Here is a 21,672-nt window from a genome sequence, read left to right as displayed (position 1 = left end):
GAATTCCGTTAAACCAGCCATCCTAACTGAAGAATTTTGGAATAAATAGAACAGCTGCCTTAAGATGTTGTTCAGTTTTGTTAAATAAGGTACGACAGCTGCTGCTTGGGCACTTGCAAGGGCCAATTGATTTGCACAGTGGCAGTTGAGAGTCCAGATGTTTTATCCTTAAGCAGTTTTGCCACACCTTTCTATTTTCCAATCATAACAGCCACTCCATCTGATCCTAGTCCAACCAGATTAGCAGTTTTCAAGCCTAGTGTGTCCATAGTCTCACTCAGTGTGTTGGTTATAGTCCCCGCTTTGCCATCACTCACATTGCGGGTTGATACAAAACTAATTTTGACCTGTTTAGTGACCTGGCAAACATATTTAATATAAATAATTAATTGTTTTACAACTGAGATGTCTGTGATTTCATCACACAGAATACTGAAAAAATTTTCAGCGTGCATATTTTTCAGTATGTTAGACTTTATTTCTGATGCTAAGACATCCAGCAGCTCTTGCATTATTCTTTCTGAGGTGTATGCATTGAGATGTTGTAAAAAGGAACAACTCATTTCTTTACAGTGTTCCAACAGCTTTTCAAACAATGTTGTATGTGGCAACTCATTTTTTGCCAACCAATACATGGATCTTAAAGCTCTCACAAAGGCATCTCTCTGAAAGTTATTTAACATAGATGCAGATTTTTCAATTTGACTGATTCCAGTTTGCTCTAGTACAAGCTTTCATAAAAGGTCAGCAGAAGACCAATCAAAATACAATCCCTTGGCGCGCTATGCAAGTTACCTCTTCCCCGCCCCTGCTCCTTCACCGTGAGCAGGGAGGGGTAATTTGCATAGTGTTTGTAACATCGACCTATTAAGTTAGTGGCATGATTCACGGAAAATGCCCTACCATACAATTATTCTCTGTATTTGTGTAGCAGGCTTGCTTTAGTCACTAATGCTGGTTCTTCCGCTCATGCTCAGTTAGACCTGAACTGAGCATGCACAGGCATTAGCTGAAGTTTGTTAAGTGCTGCTGAAGATGCAGCTCAGGCAGGAAAGGTCTTTTGTTCAGCTCCAAGTACGGGGTGAAGGCAAACTGGAAGAAGCAGAAGCTCGACAATTCACTCATGAGCCACCTCCGAGTTGCCCAGATCCCGGAGCCGGTCCGGCAAAACTGATTGGCGTGCAGCCTCTGTAGCTGCAAAATGACAGCCAGGCGCTCACCTAAATTAGCCGGGTGGAGTGTCCAGCTAAAACACACTAGAGCGAACACTGCAGTGATGCCACAATCATGTGTAACATCACACTAATATCTCAGCACGAGAGGCATATCCTGTAAGCAGTCAACTGGCACTTCTCCTTCTTGCCGGTGGCACAACTGGAAGTGTTTCACAGCAAACAGTTTGTGATACATTGGTATATAGTCTTGGCAGTGTGGCACAGTGGTTAGAGCTACAGCCTCTGCACCCTGAGATTGTGGGTTCAAACCCCTTGTTGCTCCTTGTGACCCTGGACAAGTCACTTAATCCCCCATTTCCCCAGGTACATTAGGTAGAATGTGAGCCCACCAGGACAGATAGGGAAAAATGCTTGAGTACCTGAATGTAAACCACTTAGGCTATAAGTGGTATATAAATACTTATAACACAAAAGGTGGTTATTAACTCCTGTTTTACATAACATTTATAGGTTTCCAGATTGTCTGGCATTTTCTATTATTTTTAGTGGTTGCAACTATTTTTTTATACAGCTGGTATACTAGATTCTACCAAGTATTCATCTCTCAGGAAGAAGCTGTTCTCTCACTTGAAAAGATTGCGTTTTAAGGCCCATGGTGTTAAAATATTTATCAATTTCTTATTACAGGCAGAATTATCTTTCACAGTTGTGGCTGGTTTCTAAATAACTTGAAAGGTGCATAACTCGTACATCTTTCATGTTTACCAGATAATTGAAACCAAAATCTACGTATAATCTAGGCTTTGTATACTTAATCTCCTGCCTGCTTCCAGTTTACTGCTTTTCTCATGAATCCACTTCAAGAATGATTTGGCCATGCAAACAGAGGCCTCAAAAGGCTTGTTGCAGCTTTATTAAACACTTGTAAAAACAAGTTTGACAGGTTGAAAAATTTCACATATTGTCTGCAATTTCAGCAGAAGAAATACTAACACATCACAGCATCTATTTACTCCTTTTAAATTTACTACTCCTCCTTATGCCCTGGTTTGCAGCCTGCTGTTCTCAACCCAATTCTTATCAATGTGCCAGATTAACTCATTTTGCACAAGGAGTCTGTTTTCTGCCAAAGAAACCTGGCAACTTGATCACCTGCATCTCTTTTAGCTCTTCTAGTTATTATTCTATTTGCAGCCTGACACAGAGCCAGCTGTGTGGTTGCCTATGCTGCTTCTTATACTGCTGCATGCAATTGACTTCAGTCTTAAATTTGTCACTCTTTGTCAATACGAGGTAGACCTATTGGGGGGGGTTTCCATTTTCTCTTGCCTTTCGTGTGACAGTATAAAACTAGTTACAGTGGTATGCAAAAGTCTAGAATACTGTCGATAGAAGTCATCCACACTTTAGTTGGCATAAATCCCAGAATTCTGATTCTAGGTCTTGGAGGGTTTAGCTTAAGGAAAATTCCATAAGCAGCTGCAGGGTGGCTAGGGCAAAGCCACAGTGTCAGTTCATGCTCCTTCTCTGGTCCCATTCAAATTTAGGCAAAAATCCCACATTTTTTGAGGGTGCTGTTTAAATCATAACCCTTATTCTCCTATTTATACCCACAGTATTTTAATAATTTATCATAAAAAAATGAAACCCCCATTTGTCCTGTTTTTATATTCTGCAGACAGTGTTTATTCCAGACTTTTCTACATGACTAGTCATTAAAAAGAGATTATGTACTTACCCTAGTAAGCTTTTTTCCAGTAGATAGGTGAGACATTCTAGGCCAGACATGGGCAACTCCGGTCCTCGAGGGCCAGAATCCAATTGGGTTTTCAGGATTTCCCCAATAAATATGCATGAGATCTATTTGCAAATGAAGCAGGAACAACAAACCACAGTGGTTCACCGCAGAGATATCAGAGCTAGTAAAACAAACAAAAAAAAGCATTTGCTACCTACAAACAATCGCAGCAATTTGAAGCTAAAGAATCCTATATGGCAAAATCCAGAATAGTTAAAACGACAGTCAGAGAAGCCAAACTCCGGATGGAAGAAAGCATAGCTAGGCAGGTAAAGAAGGGGGAGAAATCCTTTTTCAAATACGTTAGCGACAGGAAGAAGAACACGAGCGGCATTGGGCACCTAAAGAAACCTGACGGTAACTTTACAGACTCAGATGCAGACAAAGCTGAAATACTCAATAACTACTTCTGCTCGGTCTTCACCTGCGAAGCGCCAGGATCCAGTCCTCAGCTACAGCCAAGGAGGGGCTCGGTAGACCCATTCCAGGACATGGAATTCACTGCAAGCGAAGTCTACCGTGAGCTATCAAAAATAAACGTGAACAAAGCTATGGGCCCGGACAATCTACACCCTAGAGTACTTCGAGAATTGAGTGATATCCTGGCAGAGCCACTGGCCATGCTCTTCAATCTTTCCCTGAGCAAGGGAAAAGTACCCCTAGACTGGAAAATTGCAAACGTTATCCCGCTCCACAAAAAGGGAGGTAGGTCGGAGCCTGAAAATTACAGACCGGTAAGTCTCGCATCAATAGTGAGTAAACTCATGGAAAAATTGATTAAAAACAGACTAGACGCGTTCATGGATGATGAAAGATTAAGAGATCCCCACCAGCATGGCTTTACAACGGGTAGGTCCTGTCAATCTAATCTGATAAGCTTCTTTGATTGGGTAACAAAAAAACTGGATGAAGGTGAATCCCTGAACAGTGTATTTGGACTTTAGTAAGGCTTTCGATAGTGTTCCACACCGAAGGTTATTAAACAAGATGAACTTGCTAGGACTAGGAGAAACACTGACAGCATGGGTGCAAGACTGGCTTAGCGGAAGATCTCAAAGAGTGGTGGTAAATGGTATCCCCTCAAAAACGTCAAGAGTGATCAGCGGAGTGCTGCAGGGCTCGGTCTTGGGCCCGATGCTATTTAATATCTTTGTTGCAGATCTGACTCAGGGGCTCCGAGGCAAAATTACACTATTTGCCGACGACGCTAAACTATGCAGCGTTGTGGGCAGGGCCTCAGAATCTGATAGTGCAACAAGGCCCAACACTATGGAGCAAGACCTGCTTGTATTGGAAAAATGGTCCAGTAATTGGCAATTAAACTTTAATACCAAGAAATGTAAAGTAATGCACCTTGGGAGTGGAAATCCACGCAAAACATATACCTTAAATGGCGAAAACTTAACAAGAACTACTGCAGAAAGGGACTTGGGAGTTCTCATCCGAGATGATATGAAAGCCGCTAATCAGGTGGAGAAAGCTTCAACGAAGGCCAGACAAATGCTGGGTTGCATCAGCAGGAAACCGGAAGTAATACTGCCGTTATACAGATCCATGGTGAGACCTCACCTGGAGTACTGTGTCCAATTTTAGAGACCACATTATCAAAAAGATGGGAAAAGAGTGGAGTCGATTCAGAGAATGGCCACTAAGATGGTCTCAGGACTTAAAGGCATCCCATATGAAGAACGTCTGATCAAACTGCGCTTATATTCTCTTGAGGAACGCAGAGAAAGGGGGGATATGATAGAAACATTTAAATACATCATGGGCCACATCAAAGTGGAGGAGGAAATCTTTTTTCTAAAGGGTCCCACAGCGACAAGAGGGCATCCACTAAAACTTAAGGGAGGAAGATTTCATGGTGACACCAGGAAATACTTCTTCACTGAATGGGTGATTGATCGATGGAATGATCTTCCCCAGCAGATGGTCGAGGCCAGTAACGTGCTCGACTTCAAGAGTCGATGGGACAAACACGTGGGAGTACTACAGAGTTATGCTCAATCGATAGATACTCCAGGGAAGAAGGGTCCTTGAGCAGGCAGACTTGATGGGCCATCGGCCCTTTTCTGCCGTCATGTTCTATGTTTCTTTGCTTTCAATGCATATTCATTGGGGAAATCCTGAAAACCCAATTGGATTCCGGCCCTCGAGGCCCGGAGTTGCCCGTGTCTGCTCTAGACAGATGGGTTATTTGTGTGCTGCAGAAGGAATCTGACTGCTAGCATTTGTCCCATTCAAGTAGCATATCTTCTTGATAAACAATCCAGTCTGGCTGGATGCTTAATGTATGTGAATTCTGTGCAGGAGCATTTAGGGTCTATCTGCATCAACATTCCAGAGTCAGATTGATATAATGTCCCATAGGCCTCTGCTGACATTGGTTAGGCCAACCGAAAATGCTGACTGCTAGCAATGCTAGGCTGACAGAATCCATTCCAGAGTTTCACTCTGCCTCTACTGTACTTCACTGGGTCCTTCAACTCTACCTACAGTTAATACCCAACCACTGAGAACTAGCCCATACACGTGATGTAGAAGCACCTGTAGCAACAGGCTTAAACCAACTGTTCTGCTCAAGAATGAACTCAACAGTAATGTTAACCGGCAACACCAGCTTCAAGGGAGCTCGGAAACTGCTCCCATATAAAACTGAAACATATATACAAATTTTTCCCAGCCCTCGAGGGCTGACGGGCATCCAAGAATCATCTTGGAGAAGCATAGACAGAGTAAAACAGTAGGCGCAGTAAGGACTGGGCAGGGGACTAGAATGTCTCGCCTTTCAATTGGAAAAGAGCTTACCAGGATAAGTACATAATCTCTTTTTCCAGTGTATTAGGTGAGACATTCTAGACAGATGGGACGTACAAAAGCAATCCCCCCAAATAGCTAGGGTGGGTTGCTGTGCTGACCCTGAAGACCAAGGACCCGAAGACAAGAGTCCTGTCTTGCCGCCACATTCACTGCTGTGAAATCACCCAAGTCCCAAACGCCTAAATCCAGACCTTTTAGGCAAAGGAGGGGTCAGTCCTTTGCCCAAAAGCTGGATTCTGTAACCGGTATCTGTCAAAATCAACACAGGTTACAGAATCCTCCTCCCCCCTGGCATAACATTGGCTACCTCCAATCTTCAGGTGCTACAGACGAGTTTAGCGACAGGATACAGATCACTAACAGCAGGTTAGCAATTTCATTATTTGAGTTCTTTTAGTATCCTGGGATGTATACCATCCAGTCCCTGTGATCTGTCACTTTTTAACTTGTTGATTTGGCTTAGTACATCTTCCAGATTCACTGAGACTTCTTTCAGTTCCTCCGCATCATCATCCTTGAAAACCATTTCTGGTTCAGGTAGATCTCTTATATATTCTTCTGTAAACACTGAAGCAAATAATTAATTCAGTCTCTCCGCTATGGCCTTATCCTCCATGAGCACCCCTTTTGCTCCTTGATCATCTAACAGTCCCATGAATTCCCTCACAGGTTTTCTGCTTCCGATGTACCTAAAACAATTGTTATGAGTTTTGCCTCTTTTGCAAGTTTCTCTTCATATTCTTTCTTAGCTTTCTTTATCAATGCTTTGCCTCTAACTTGCCAGTGCTTGTGTCTTTTCTTATTTTCTTCATTCGGATCCTTTTTCCATTGTTTAAAGGATTTTTTTTTTTTGGGCTCTAATAGCCTCTTTCACTTCACCTTTTAACCATGCCAGCTCTTGTTTCCTCTTCTCTTTCCACCTTTGCTGATATGTATAATATATCTGGTCTGGGCTTCCACGATGGTATTTTTAAATAACATTCATGCCAGGTTTACAGTCCTAACCTTGGAACTGATTCTTTTAGTTTCTTTTTAATCATTTTCCTCATTTTATCATAGTTGCTCTTTTGAAAATTAAATGCCTCCACAGTAGATTTCTTTTGCTACGTCACTCCTAGTATCAGCTCAAATCTGATCATGCTATGATCACTGTTTCCCAGTAGACCCAAAACAGTTAACTCCTATACTATGCCTTGCATTCCACTAAGGACCAAATTTAAAATAGCTCTCCCTCTTGTTGGTTCCTGGACCAGTTGCTCCAAGGTACATTCTTCTACGAGTGTGGCTTCTTTGTGGGCTGCAGCTTGAGCTGTCTCCCATGAAATCTGCAGAGCAGCAACACAGTCTTCTCTTCACAGGTTTGCTGAATAGAGTGGGGCTATTTTTTTAAAGCCCTGGGGTAGACAGGTCCAGGTTACTTGGGAGGTTTGTCAAGGGGAAGGGTTTTCCCATTGGAATACAAAAATTGGCTGATTGGAAGGGGCTAACCGACGGCAAAAGAATGCATAAAAACCTGACGGGTTATGTCCTCTTCCAGGGAGCCAGAGGGGGCCAGCCCACACCAAATATCAGCCATTCTAACTGGCACAGACGAATAAGGGTTGATTTGTTAAGTGTAATCAGAGCTAAATCCCATTTTAAAATTAGCTAACATATCAAGGGGTCCCCACAGGTAGACTGACATCCCCCCATTGTGCAATGGAGGACAAAAACACTTCCCTGTATTCCTGGCCCTGCCCGTCTCCGGACTAGTGAAACGCAGTACTAACAGGTCCGCACTCGCTTTGTCCTCAAGGACGTCTCAGACACTCTCAAACACACAAAACACAACAGACTTCAGTTTAGTTACTCAACCAGAAAATAACAGTTCCTAGAATCCCTCCCCACGACTTCAGCGACGGATCAAGTGGCTTACTAGGCAGGAGACGAGAGACAGGATAGGGATGATCAATTTCCATTTACCAGATGGTGGCCACTCCAGGACAGAATTAAACTGATACAGATTCTTGTACTTTAAACTGAGACTAGATAAGTCAGTTGAAGTGGTCCAACGTCCTGAGGTCTGCCAACCCCCCAAAAGGAAGGCAGCCGGCTAAGCAGACACGTCAGCCGTAGGACCAGAAACAAGTGACCAATCGAGTAACCAGTGGTCAAGAGACCTTCCAAGTCCCTGTTCAGGCGCCAAATGAAATGTCACTTGGACACACAAAGTCAGAGGCGTGAAGAAAGTACAAGAGGTTTATTCACAGCATACTGGACTCTAGTGCAGTTAACAGCCTGCCTACTAGAGTGTTAGAATCAGGAAATGCATGGACTTTTATGCCCTTTTGGCAAACTAATATATGCAAAAACTACAATTTTCATTTGTTACTTCTATAACTTTTCTACAATTATTATTGATCCTAAGCTCACACTAGCAGGTCACTTATCTAACTCTTACAGTTCTAAATGTTAAATGTACAGAAGGGCAGGGTACATCATGGCTCAAACTCTTATCTATTTAGCTTACACTGTGGTAAGGCAGGGACATACATTTCAGGCAGATGAGGTCAGTAGATTGTACACTGTTTTCAGCTATGTAGGCCAGAGCAATATTTTAAACAACAGTTAACCATTTCATGACCCTACACTCTTATCCATAGAAACATAGAAATAGACGGCAGATAAGGGCCCACGGCCCATCTAGTCTGCCCACCTTAATGTCCCTCCCCTACCTTTGCCCTGTGAATAGATCCCATGTGCCGATCCCATTTGGCCTTAAAATCAGGCACGCTGCTGGCCTCAATCACCTGTAGTGGAAGACTATTCCAGTGATCAACCACTCTTTCAGTGAAAAAGAATTTCCTGGTGTCACCTCGTAGTTTCCCGCCCCTGATTTTCAACGGATGCCCTCTTGTTGTCGTGGGACCCTTGAAAAAGAAGATATCCTCCTCCGCCTCAATGCGGCCCATAAGATACTTGAACGTCTCGATCATGTCCCCCCTCTCTCTGCGCTCCTCGAGCGAGTATAGCTGTAATTTGTCAAGCCGTTTTTCGTATGGTAGATCCGAGACCATCCGGGTGGCCATTCTTTGCACCGACTCCAGTCTCAGCACAGATGTCTTCAACTGTGGCTTCTGCTTCCTTTTTGGAGGTTTTTCCTTTCTTGGGTACTTCTCAACAGTTGCACCCTTCCAGTGTTCTTATTTGGAACAAGTGTATTTCCAAGGGCTTGGCATTCGATTCCCTTCAACTTTAAGGGCCATTCTTAGCTTGTTACAAGGACTAGATATCTTGCTCTTCACTTACTTCTCAGTTTCATGTAGTTCAGTTCCTAAACGGAGTACGATATATTTGTACACCTCTTGGAAAGCCCTGTCCGGCGTATAGTCTTATGGTACTTCTTTGCAGTTTACCGAAGGCTTCATTTCTTCCTTGTCTTTTGAGACACTAAAGGGCTGTGCCATTGAACACGGGGTTTCTTGTGGCCATGGCTTCAGCTCGGCGGTTTTCTGAGTTGCAGGCCTTGTTCGGCGGGGCTTCCTATTTCTGATTTACAAACTCTGGGGGGAATCAGTTTGGTCGTTACCTCCATTTCTTTCTAACGAGGTGTCATCCTTTCTTTTCTGCCGCTCTCACTTTTCCTTCCTTCTTCCTGGGAGATGAAATGGGGAGGCGTGCTTTTATTCATTACATTTTTTAAAAGTGCGTAGCGTTCTCCGCAAGCTAGGCGCTAATGACTGGTGGTGGTTTAGATTACATTTTTGTATTCTTCAAGGGACACCTCAAACGTATGGTGACGTCCAAAGTTTGATGGGTCCGGGAGGATGTTATTTACGCTTGCTTGATGGCAGGGAAGCGGTTGGCGAGAGAACTTTATGATCTTTCCCCGAAGCGATGGCTACTTCTTGGACTCGGTCCAGAGGTTTTTTCCTTGGAGGAGTTTTGTCTTGCGGCTACTTGGTCTTCCGAGAGTGCTTTATCTCAGCATTAACGGTTGGATGTGGTGGTGCATGCGGTGGATGCATTTAGTGCTTCAGTTGTTGCAGAGATGGCATTTGCTTCCCACCCAGATTGAGGATTGCTTTGCTACATCCCATTGGTCTCTGGATTCATCTGCTGCTGTTGCTAAGGAAGGAAACATTATGTTCTTACATGTTAATTTTCTTTCCTTTAGATGCAGCAGATGAATCCAGAGCCCCACCTTTTCTGGATATTGTCTGTCGGTTTTTTTCTTGTGCAACTTTCGAAGTTTGTTATTGTTGATGGTTGTATTCTGTATTATTGTCTTTTGAGATTTGTTATGGGAAAGAAGTTTTTTACATGCTATGCCTATTGATGGTTACGGATGCTTGGGCAAGGAGCTATACTGGAGATACAGGAGGAGTGCCGGCCAATAGGACCACCTGTTAATTAGTTTCTCTATCTCCGCCTGCTGGTAGATGTGGGCTATTCCCATTGGCTTCTGGATTCATCTGCTGTGTCTAAAGGAAAGAAAATTAACAGGTAAGAACATAATTTTTCCTTGTTGTAGCTTAAACATAGGTATAACAGTGCAATTGCTGTATTGGAAGGAAAACCTCAGGTCCCCCCGTTTGCCACTAGCTATGTCGATTTAGCTTGCAAACTATAGTGGGACAAGCACCATTGGTTTAAACCTCCCCCTACCATTTAGATAATAGCTCATAACTTCTAGACTTCTAAATTACATTATGTCATGCAACAGACAGCTGACTAAAAAGCACTAATTTTATAACAAGGGCAACAGCCCGGCATGAAAGGTAAAGCTAAGTACTGAAATTGTATGATATAATATAATTTAGAAGTCTAGAAGTTAAGAGCTATAATCTAAATGGTAGGGGGAGATTTAAACCAATGATGTTTGTCCCACTATAGTTTGCAAGCTAAATCAAAATAGCTAGCGGCAAATGGGGGCCTGAGGTTTTCCTTCCAATACAACAATTACACTGTTATACCTATGTTTAAGCTACAACAAGGTATAAATATAAAAAGATTCTGTGTGCAGTGAGTATTTTTTGTTATTGTTTGTTGGTTTCCAGCACAGAGTCTGTATTTTTGGTGTGTGTTCAGCCCTCAGGTGTTAATTGTTTTTAAGCCACTGATAGCTGCAAGCTGAATTAAGCTCATATATTCAATGATGGACCATGTCCAAGTTCCGGCATTGAATATCCTGGTAAGAGCAGTCACAAGGAGTTAACAAGGCATCGACTGATGTTCAGACTGATGCCCAGCTAGCTTGGTGGATAAATTAACAGCCTTTTTGCTCTTGTAACTTTATCTCTTTACTTAACTAGTTAAGTGGACTGAACATTGCTGCTAAATAGTTAAATGTCAGCTCAGTCTAAGCTATACTCCTGTTCCACTCTGACACTAGCCAAGCAGGGTTGCAGCAGTCATAGGCAGTACTCAGCATTTCTACCAGTTCAGCAGGGTTTAACTGGATAGAAGCCTCCCCTGTGTGATTAAACCCTTTTTAATATTGAGACCATGTATTTTAAAAAAGAAAACCCTTTCCATTGGAATTTACACCTGCACTGCAATGTATATAATTATCAACTGTTTCTATTGGTGATTTATTATTTTTTTTTGGGGGGGGGGGGGAAGAGGAGGGCGGGGCAAGTATGCTCACCTCATTGGCTCCTCTTGTAAGTTCTTTTAAATCTGGCTCTTACATCTGTCCGTTATCTGGAAGATCAGCATTCACACATGTAGTGATCCCATTTTTTAAAAATTTACTTTTTGTGAAATGATGGTTGCTGTTGGACCTATTTTATAAAGGCTTTGCATGAGCCTTTTGTAAAATATGGAGGGAGCTGGGAATGTCCTAAATTGATGTTCCAATTACTACTTAAGGGGCCATTTTTATTAAGCTGTGGTAAGCACTAACACGTGCTTACTACAGGAAAAAAATTGCTGGCTGAGGGGCATTCTCAGTGTCCTGTGGTAATTTTTGTAAGCGTGCATGTGTCGCACATGTTAAAAAGTAAACTTATTTTTTAGCACTGGAGGAGGGACAGGATGGGGTGGAGAGTAGATTGTGTTCTGCGCTAATTGGTTAGTGCAGCTACATTGCTACGCACTAACCAATTAGTTAGTGCATGGTTAGAATGTGAGCCCTTACCTCCTACATAATACGCGTAGGTAAGTGCTCATGCACTGATGGCCATGCGCTAATGCGAAAATTAGTGCATGACCATTTATGCTGGAAATTGAAAAATTGGCCATTTTACCCACACGGAAAAAATGGCCTTAGTGTGTGAGAATAACACACATAAGCACATGCTATGGTCACTTTTTATATGCAAACTGAGACCTTATATCTGGGTTTTCTCTACTAAGAAAACTATTCAGTCTGACTTTCCGGTTCTTGCAAAATTCATTGACTCTTATTAAGCAAGACTTGTTCATATCCCTAAAGTTTTAAATCTGCCCAGAATAATACCATATATGTGTTGCTTCCCCAGTAAAATTTAATCCCGACTGTCTTCTATGACCCAAGAAAACAAGCCAGTACCTTCCTAGCTTTCAAATATTAACTATACCATGTCTGTCAATTTTATTTTAGCAGTAAATGACAGCAGATAAAGACATGAATGGTCAATCCAGTCTGCCCAACAATCACACTCATTATTAATTCATAATTAAATTGTCTTTCTTTGCCATTTCTGGGACAGATTGTAGAAGTCCGCCTGGCACTGTCCTTCGGTTCCAACTGCTGGAGTTGCTGTCGAAACCCTCTCCAGCCTATCTTAAACCAAATTGTCATATACGGTTCACAGACTGTGCAAGGCTGTCCAGTACCAGCCTTAGGGGTCCTTTTATCAAGCCGCGCTAGCGCGTCAGACATTTCATCACTCGCTAACCCCTGCGGCAAGCAAAAAAACAAACGCCTGGTCAATGGAGGCATTAGCGACTAGTACGGCAGGCAGTTTAATGCGCGGTATTCCGCGCGTTAAACCCTACTGCGCCTTGATAAAAAGACCCCTTAGTTCTTCACAGCCGGAGTGACCATTTAAACATCACTTGATACATCAAACACACATGCAACTATTTAAATTTTTGTTTTTTATATCATTCACTAGTGTTTAAGCCCGTTACATTAACGGGTGCTAGAATAGATGTCTGTCTGTCTTTCTCCTGCCCCCCTGTCTCTTTCTTCCTTTCTTTCTGTCTCTCTCCCTGCCCTATGTTTCTTTATTTATTTCTATCTTTCTTTCTCCCTCCCACTATCTTTCTTTCTTTCTTTCTATCTTTTTTTCTTTCTGTTGCTCTCCCTGCCCAGACCCTCACTGAAGCTGCCTTCCAGCGGTGCCAGCTAAGGGATCCCTTGCCCTTTCCTCAATCCAGCTGTGGTCAGTTGCCCGCACACTCCTGGCGGGGGAGGGGAGGGGTTCCTTTAGGTCTCGTTCGCTGAGGTGGGGGTGGGCCACCCCATCCATGCACTCTCTCTCTCCTACCTGTACTCCAAATGCCTGCTTCTCTCACCAGCCCAAAGCCTCTCTCTCTAGTGGCTATCCCATGTCTCTCTTCTCCTCACCAATCCAGGCCCCAACTCCCAATCAGGCATCTCTTTCCGCCCCACCCAACTATCATTCTCCTCCTTGTCCTCCACCCTCATCTCATGATTGATTCCCTTGCTCCTACCCTCAGCTGACTGTCTAATCTGCCGGTTCCTTCTTCGGACAGATGGGAATGATCTCCCTCTCCCCCCTTGCTCCAGGGGAGTTTACTATTGGGGGGGGGGTCACAGTCGCGGGCATCAGGAGTTTTTATTGTTGCAAGCTCCCCTTTCCCCCAACATGCCAGCAGCGATTGTTGGGGTTGATGTAGTTTTTTTTTTTTTTGGCAGACAGAGAGAGGGCGGGAGGGGGGGAGTGGCTGCTGTGGTGATCTGGCCGACTCCCTTGCCGGAGCTATTTTTCAGTTTAAAGGTGCCGCGGCGGCTCCTCTAATGATCCCCGCCTGCATTAGAAGTCTTCTTTGAAGCAGGTGCGGCTCGTGACAGGAGCCGCGGCGGCACCTTTAAACTGAAAAAATAACTCCGGCAAGGGAGCCGACCAACTGGCAGTTCAAGTCGGAGCTTCGGTATGGCCCTGTTCGCCTTGCCGTAATGTATTTAATCTGATCCCTGCACCTCATGACCAGAGAAAGAGGAGCGGAAGTGCTGGTTCAAGATACCCGTGCCGTAACTCTCAGCTAAAGCCTTGGTCCTTCGGCCCCGGGTACGTTTGTCGGCTGCGCCTCTGCCCGGGTTGGGAGGGAGAGGGACCTGAGGAATGACGCTGTCTCCAACCCGCCACTAAGCCAACAGCCGCCTCGGGAAATTCGCGCGCATGCGCACTCCTACATGCGGGTCGCTACAGCTCATGGAAAACCGGCGCACGCATAGGGAGTGCGCATGCGCGGCCTAGCATTTTATTATATTATATTTTGTAATTAGAATGGTATAAAACCCAAAACTTAAATGGTTGCATGTGTGTTTTGACATATCAAGTGGTGCTGAGATGGCAACAATCTTTAATCTAAATCAAGAAAATTGTGGATACGAGGTAATTGATGTCAAAGTTTATTGTAGTTCTTCTTCATAAATATTCCAACATGTGCAGATAGTAATAACACACAACAACAGATAGTGGTGCAGACCCAACACAGTCTGTGTTTCGACTGTGAACACCTTCTTCAGGGATCCAAATGCCAAATACCACTAGACTTAAATATGCTCAAAAGCATACAATGGTGTGTCTTAAAAAAAAAATGTCAGTGTGGAAACATGAACATGAAGCTTCTCTAGCAATTGTAGAAAAACAATCTTTAATAATAATAATAACTTTATACACCGCAATACCAAAAACAGTTCAAAGCAGTTTACAGAGGAAGAGACTGTGTATAGACAACGATATTACATAAATCTTTCATTAAGGTCAACTAGAGTGCCTGAGGATTCTAGAATGGCTAATATAATGTCAGACTTTAAAGAGAGTTCCAGATGTGATTTAGCAAACAGTAGATGGATGAGCCTAGTGCTGCTGCTGATACTGGGATCAATGGTAGAAGCTATTTTGAAAACCAAAATTTACTGGCTATATGGATAGATGCATCTTACTGAAGTAGAGGCAACATGAATTAGCAGTGCATTAGAAGAGTTGGGGGGCGTCACGTGACCACGCACAAGATGGCAGCCTAACTAACTTCTCCGCTCCAGCCCTCGTCTAAAACCTTGATTTCAACCTGCAAAAATTTCTCTGGAGGTCAGTGCACAAACATAAAAGAACAACTATGTCCTCTAGATCCAATAAATTGGATGGTTCACCACCCACTAAACCCACTGCAGCGCACAATGCGTCGAAGCGCTCCAAACACGATCCTCCGTCACCCGAGAAAGACTGCTCGTCCGCTGTAAAGGATCAGGGAGCCTCGATCGCTAATGATTTGCAAATTCTACACAGTCTCATGTAGGATAATCTCGCTGCCACTGAGGATATTCGCTCAGAAATTAATAATATTACTCTCCAGCTTAAACAATACAGCGCCTGTCTAGATCTAACTGAAGAGCGCATGGCAGTACATGATACTCGAATCCAGGAAGCGCAACGGGGCCTACACAAGATTGATATCATTCGGCGCGATATTGAAGACATGTCCGATTGTATGCGAAGGAATAATGTTCGTCTTATCGGCCTCCCGGAGAATTTGGAAGGTAAGGATCTCATTTCTTACCTCCAGGATTATCGTCCAAAAATCTTAAGCCTACAATTTTCCCTGCCTCTGAAGATTGAGCGGGCTCATTGAGTCCCATCTGACCCTCCCATGCAATTTAAATTTGCGAGGCCAATTGTAATGAAGATTCTTCGCTATCAACAAACATTACAGATTTTACAAGCTGCAAAATCCAAATCCTCGCTGTTGGTGGAGGCTAAAAAAATCTTGTTAGTCCTGGATTTATCAAAATCTTCTGCTTAAAAGAGGAAAACCTTCCTCTCAATGCATTCACAACTCAAAAGCATTCGCGCACAATATGGCCTATTCTATCCATCCAAAATGAGAATCACATACCGTAACACCACCAAACATTTTGAGGATTCTAAAGATCTACAGAAGTTTCTCGATGAAAATGTATGTGATATGACCTGATGATTCTGCTGTGCTAAAAATTTATTTACGGGTTGCTCTCCTCTCCATATCTCCATTTTGATTGAATTATTTGGGCTGAGGAGCTGTATGCTGGGCACATTTTGTTGGCATGCATCCCCGTCGCTGGTTCTTTTTTCTCATATTCTATATGTTTGGCGCTATCATGGATTATGCTTACTTTTCTTTTTGTTTTCCCCCTTTTTTAACTACTTCTATATGGAGCTTTTTTCAAGTGTCTGTTCTTTGTTACTCTCCCTCATGCTGGAAGCCGATTTCAATTGTAATCTAAAGCATTGTCACTCAGTCATCAGATCTCACTTTGGATCCTTTGGACATCCTCACCTCATGCACTCTAATGACTAAAATTAATCTTGTCTCTTTGAATGTTAAGGGAATTTCCAACCCTTCTAAAAGGAAGAAGATCCTTCAATACTTCAAACATTTGAATGCTGACATCTACTTGATTCAAGAATCCCATCTCACTGTAATGGAAGCTCAAAAATTAACTGGCGGATGGGTCCATCATTGCTATGCAGCCCCTGCTGATGGTAAGAAGAATGGAACCATCACTCTTATCAAAAAATCTCTCAACTTTCTACTCTCTCTTCATAAATTTGATCCTATTGGTCGGTGGTCTTATATTGAAGGAACCATCGATGGTTTGCCACTCAATTTATTGAACATATGCGCTCCTAATTCTGATGATCCAGAATTTTTCAGTTCTTTCAATACCATTATTACATCATCTTTATCTGAACATACCATCATTGCGAGAGATTTTAACTTTCCTATTGATCCTTTCATAGTTAGATCTTTTCTCTGCCGTCCTTCCAAACTCTGTTCCAGATCTACTCTTACTAGCGCCATGGACAATTATGGATGGTCTGACATTTGGATTCTCTACCCTACTACAAAAGATTTCACATTCTACTCCGCACCCCACAAAACCTATTCCAGAATCGACTACATAGTAGGCTCTAAAGACATTCTAAATATGACCACTGATGCCAAAATTCATAACATTACCATCTCAGACCATGAGGCTGTTTCTTGCTCTCTTCTGTGGACACCTTCGTCAAAGTCAAAGATTTGGAGAATGAATAATATCTTGCTACATAATGAAGACTTTACATCCCATCTCACTCGTGAATCTGTAGCCTTCTTTTCCACCAACCAGAATACTGTTGCTGATTACTCCATATTATGGGAAGCCTATAAATCTTGGTTACGTGGTTAAACAATCAGTTACTCTGCATTTCATCTCAAACAGAAAAAAGCTGAATTGCTTCGACTAGAAAAGGAAATACACTCTCACGAAACCCAACTCTATGACAAATTTGACCCAGTCCTTTACAAAACCCTGCAACGTCTTAAGTTTCAATATGATGAAATATTCAGTAACTCTCTGCCTCTTCTTTTATGTTTAGACATTCTGCCATGTACTATGCTCACTCTAACAAAGCCGGTCACCTTCTGGCTTCCTATCTGAAAGGTCGCAGAATGAAACATAGAGTGTCCCCTATAACATCTTCTTCTGGGATAATTCATACAGCCACCCAAGACATTCTTGAATATTTCCACACCTTTTATGCTTCTGAAACATCTTGCCTGGATCATCATATCTCAGAATTTCTACAATCTATCAACCTACCTTCTGTGAACAAATCTCAATGTCAATTCTTACAACAACCTATCTCTTTTGATGAACTCGCCAAAGCCATTTGCTCCATGGCCTCAGCGAAACTCCAGGACCAGATGGCCTTTCATCTGAATTCTACAAATTGTTTTCTTCACTTCTGACTCCATACCTTCTTGCATATTACCAGTATCTTATCTCTTCCCCGAGCAACCTCCATCGCTTTCATGAAGCTAATATCATTGTTCTCCCAAAACCAAACAGAGATGCTCACCTGGTGAAAAATTACCGCCCAATATCTCTTCTAAACCTGGACTATAAAATATTTGCTAAGATACTTGTGTTTAGATTAGAAAAGATTATGCCATGTTTAATTCATAGAGATCAAGTTGGATTTTTAAAGGTATGGAGCAGACACCAGATTGCTTTGCCATGTTCTCCACTCTGCCCTGTCTGATCAACACCCTCTAATGATTGCTTCTCTTGACGCTGAAAAAGCTTTTGACAGAGTAGAGTGGAGATACTTATTTAAGGTTCTTGATCATTTCGGTTTCCCTGCAGAATTTACTAACATCATATCACTTTTGTACAATAAAACTATAGCTAAATTAATAGTTAATGATGAAGTGTCCAACCCCTTTACTCTCCTCTCCTCCTCTCCCGCTCCTCTTTAACTTAGCCTTAGAACCCTTATTGTTTGCTATTAGACAATCCACTTCCATTGAAGGCATCACCATAGCTAATACTGAATTCAAATTATCGGTATATGCTGATGACATTTGCTATATCTTTCCAATCCACAGTCTTCCCTTACATCCCTAGTCCATTTAATCTCCTCATTTTCCAATATGTCAGGCTACAAAGTGAATTGGGATAAAACGGAACTCATGCCACTCAACGATGCTTGCATCCCATTTCACATCCCCTCATTTCCATTCACATGGGTCACATCTGGCATGAAATATTTAGGCATTCCTTTTGACAGAGAGATTAAATCCACCTCAATCTTACTTATTGCTAAATCCATCTCTACAGTTAAACATTTTATCCTCCTGGTCCCCCTTACACCTCTCCTGGTGGGGTAGACTTGACACCTTGAAAATGATGGTAGTCCCAAAACTCACCTATATATTGAACATGTTTCCAATACTGCTCCCCGCCTCCTTTTATAAACAAGTTGAAACGTTAATGCTAAATTTTCTCTGGAATAACAAACCTCACCGAATTTCACTACAAAAATTAAAAGCTCCTAATCTCTCTGGTGGAGTAAATTTCCCAGACCTAGGTTTATATCATACAGCATTCATATTGAGACAGGGTGCGGAATGACTTCACAATATGGATACATCAGATATTCCCAATTGGCTGCGTTTAGAAATTTCACTTATGCAACCTATTCCTTTACTTAGATTACTAGGCTCCTCTTCTTTGAAATCCTACCCTCACAATCCTCTCATACATACAACCCATAAAACTTTGATGGATCTAGATAAACTTTTAGAACATCCTTGGCTTCAGTCTGCCTTTTGTCCCATTTGGCATAACCGCATGTTTTTAATAGACAAGAAATGTATCTCCTGGCCTTTATGGTCTAGACAACAAATTTGGGACATTGCATCCCTCTTGTCACTCTGATGGATCATGGTATGCCTTTAGTGAGCTTCAAGTTAAGTTCTCCCTCCCTGATTCTCAGTTTTATCAATGGTTACAACTTCGTTTGTCCATTAAAAAATCTGATCTCAATACGACAACTACAACTCACAATTCCACTTTAAACAATTCTTTGCTCTAGGTCATGTAGCTTTGAAATTCTACAAGATTTTTAAACAACTTCCTCCTAATCCTACCTCCACTCTGAAATCTTCATGGGACGAAGATCTTGGCATATCCATTTCTGACACTGTTTGGGATTCTATTTTGAAATCTACCTTTCACACTTCCAGATCGGCTTCCCTCAGACAAAGCCTTTATTTTCTCTTTCATAGAGCACACTGGACCCCTATCAAATCTCATAAAATTAATCCCTCATTTCCCAGTTCATGTTGGACATGTTCTACAGAAACTAGATCCTTGAAACACCTTCTATTTTATTGTCCTGCATTACAATCATATTGGACATCTGTATGGAATACTATATGCTCCCTATTTCATATAGATATTGCATTGTCTTACCAAATGCTGTTATTGAAATCTTCTGCATCTTCGCTTAACCTTTCCATATATGATGCTTTTTGTTTGATGTCCTCCTCGACCTAGCTCTTAAGGTCCTTCTCAGTTCCTGGAAGAACCTATCCAAAGCCTCTCATTCTCAATGGTGGAATTTAGTATGTCAAACCTACCGTTTTGAGGCTTATATTGCTAAAAAAATTGAATAGTTATCCTCATTTTCAAGATAACTGGAAATCTTTAAAGCTCTATTTACAACGCTCTGATGTCTAACTTTCCTCTTTCTCTCCTTCCTTCCTCTCTTCTCTCTAGCACTTTGTTTATTTCTTTATTCTTTTCTTATTCTCCCCATTTTTCCTCTTCTTGTTTGACTCCATGATAGGCGATATTTATACTTGATTGATGTTTACTGAGATCTAATACGGCTGTATTTTATATTCTTATAACTGTTTTGTTTAATCCATTGTTAATTATCATGGTACATCATCAGTCATTTCACTGTATCATTCTGCTTGTTCTCTTTATGAAAACTTTTCAATAAACATTGACTTAAAAAAGAAGAGTTGTATGGCTTTTTACTTGTGTATATAGTGTCATTTACATGTGTAAATGACAATTTTACAATGTTGCTATTTATTTGTGTGTGAATTCTACAAGTCTCATAGGTTGCTGTTTTATTACCCCCACACTAAACTTAATATTCTCTTTCTGTCTAATTCTTGTTTAATTATTCACATTTTGTAATTCGCTGATTGTCCAGCTCTCTTCAGTGTGAACCGCCTAGAAGTCATCTGACTATGGCGGTATAGAAGAATAAAGTTATTATTATTATTTTCATTATTCAACTGTGTAAACAAACCCTTAAGTATACAACAAAACCCTAAACTGAACAACCCCCAAGGTTAGCCAGTAATGCGCACATCTTTACCCCAGTTCTTGACGCTACCTTTAATGGGTTAAGCTATTATGTGGTTGTACAGTAATTGAAAGTATTTCCCATTTATGCTGTCATTGAACTATTGTGAATGTCTCATTTATTAACTGCTTAGTTATAGGCGGTCTAGAAATTATAGAAATAAATAAATAAATCCTATTTTTTTATTAGGATATGTGTAATTCCCCACCAACCAAACATCTTACCAAATGTGACTGAGGACGAAATCTGCTGATTTTTGAATGGGGAAAAGTTCTGGTTTCAGATTACAGCAGTACAACAAACCCAGCACTGAACACTCAAATGAAGTCAAAAAGTTTTTAGTTTTTCTTTCATGCTCACAGTATTTATCTTGGAAACTATTTCCATTCGTTGCGCTCTTGCCATCTTGTTTTGGCTTCAATGTAAGACTGTTTCAGATTCTTGATGATCATTGAGTGAAGCAAACTTAAAAAAGCAAGATCAAAAAAGAACAAAAGAAAGAATAAATACCGAGTTCAATATTGTAAATAGCTTTGGTTTTATATATCTTTCCATTTGAATAGTGAAATTGCAGCTTGCTGCTGTACAGAGTTAAATATGGCCCGGAAAAGAAAAAAGAAACCAGTTGATATGTGTTGTTTTTCCCCCAACTGCACCTGCTCTTCAGAATTTGTGAATGCTGTAATGGCAGTCAACACTTTATCCTTTCAAAATTACATTGTAGTACCGAAGATCATATTTTGTTTTTATTCATCATAGATCTTGTGTTATATTTTTCAGGATGAGGATTTATTTTGTGATTTTTGCAGCACCTGTCAATTCCACCCAAGGAACCTTCAGAGAATGACTACTAAATATCTCTAATGTTTTACTTTTTTTCCAGGATAGACTCCACTGCAGCAGTGAACTTATGATCAGGATACTAGAAAGGAACTTCAAAACTACCCAAAAACGTAAGACATTTGACATTAAAATGATGACGTTGAAAAGAACTTAATAGGGATGTTTATTTCCTCGCTTAGACGTAGTC

At 41.6% G+C, this 21,672-nt stretch overlaps 1 protein-coding gene across 11 annotated transcripts in view; it reads left to right on the top strand.

Moving 5' to 3' along the window:
* IRF2 (interferon regulatory factor 2) overlaps positions 1-21,672 on the top strand; it is a 158,987-nt gene that overhangs the window by 20,467 nt on the left and 116,848 nt on the right. For all 11 annotated transcript variants that reach the window (XM_033943347.1, XM_033943262.1, XM_033943298.1 and 8 more), the window contains exon 2: positions 21,526-21,595. The gene's annotated coding sequence lies outside the window, so the exon portion shown is untranslated. The remainder of the gene's footprint in view (positions 1-21,525; positions 21,596-21,672) is intronic.

This window comes from Geotrypetes seraphini, chromosome 1, assembly GCF_902459505.1.
Source record: "Geotrypetes seraphini chromosome 1, aGeoSer1.1, whole genome shotgun sequence".
NCBI lineage: Eukaryota > Metazoa > Chordata > Amphibia > Gymnophiona > Dermophiidae > Geotrypetes > Geotrypetes seraphini.
Note: the sequence above shows the minus strand (reverse complement) of the source record. Positions and strands in the feature narration are given on the sequence as shown.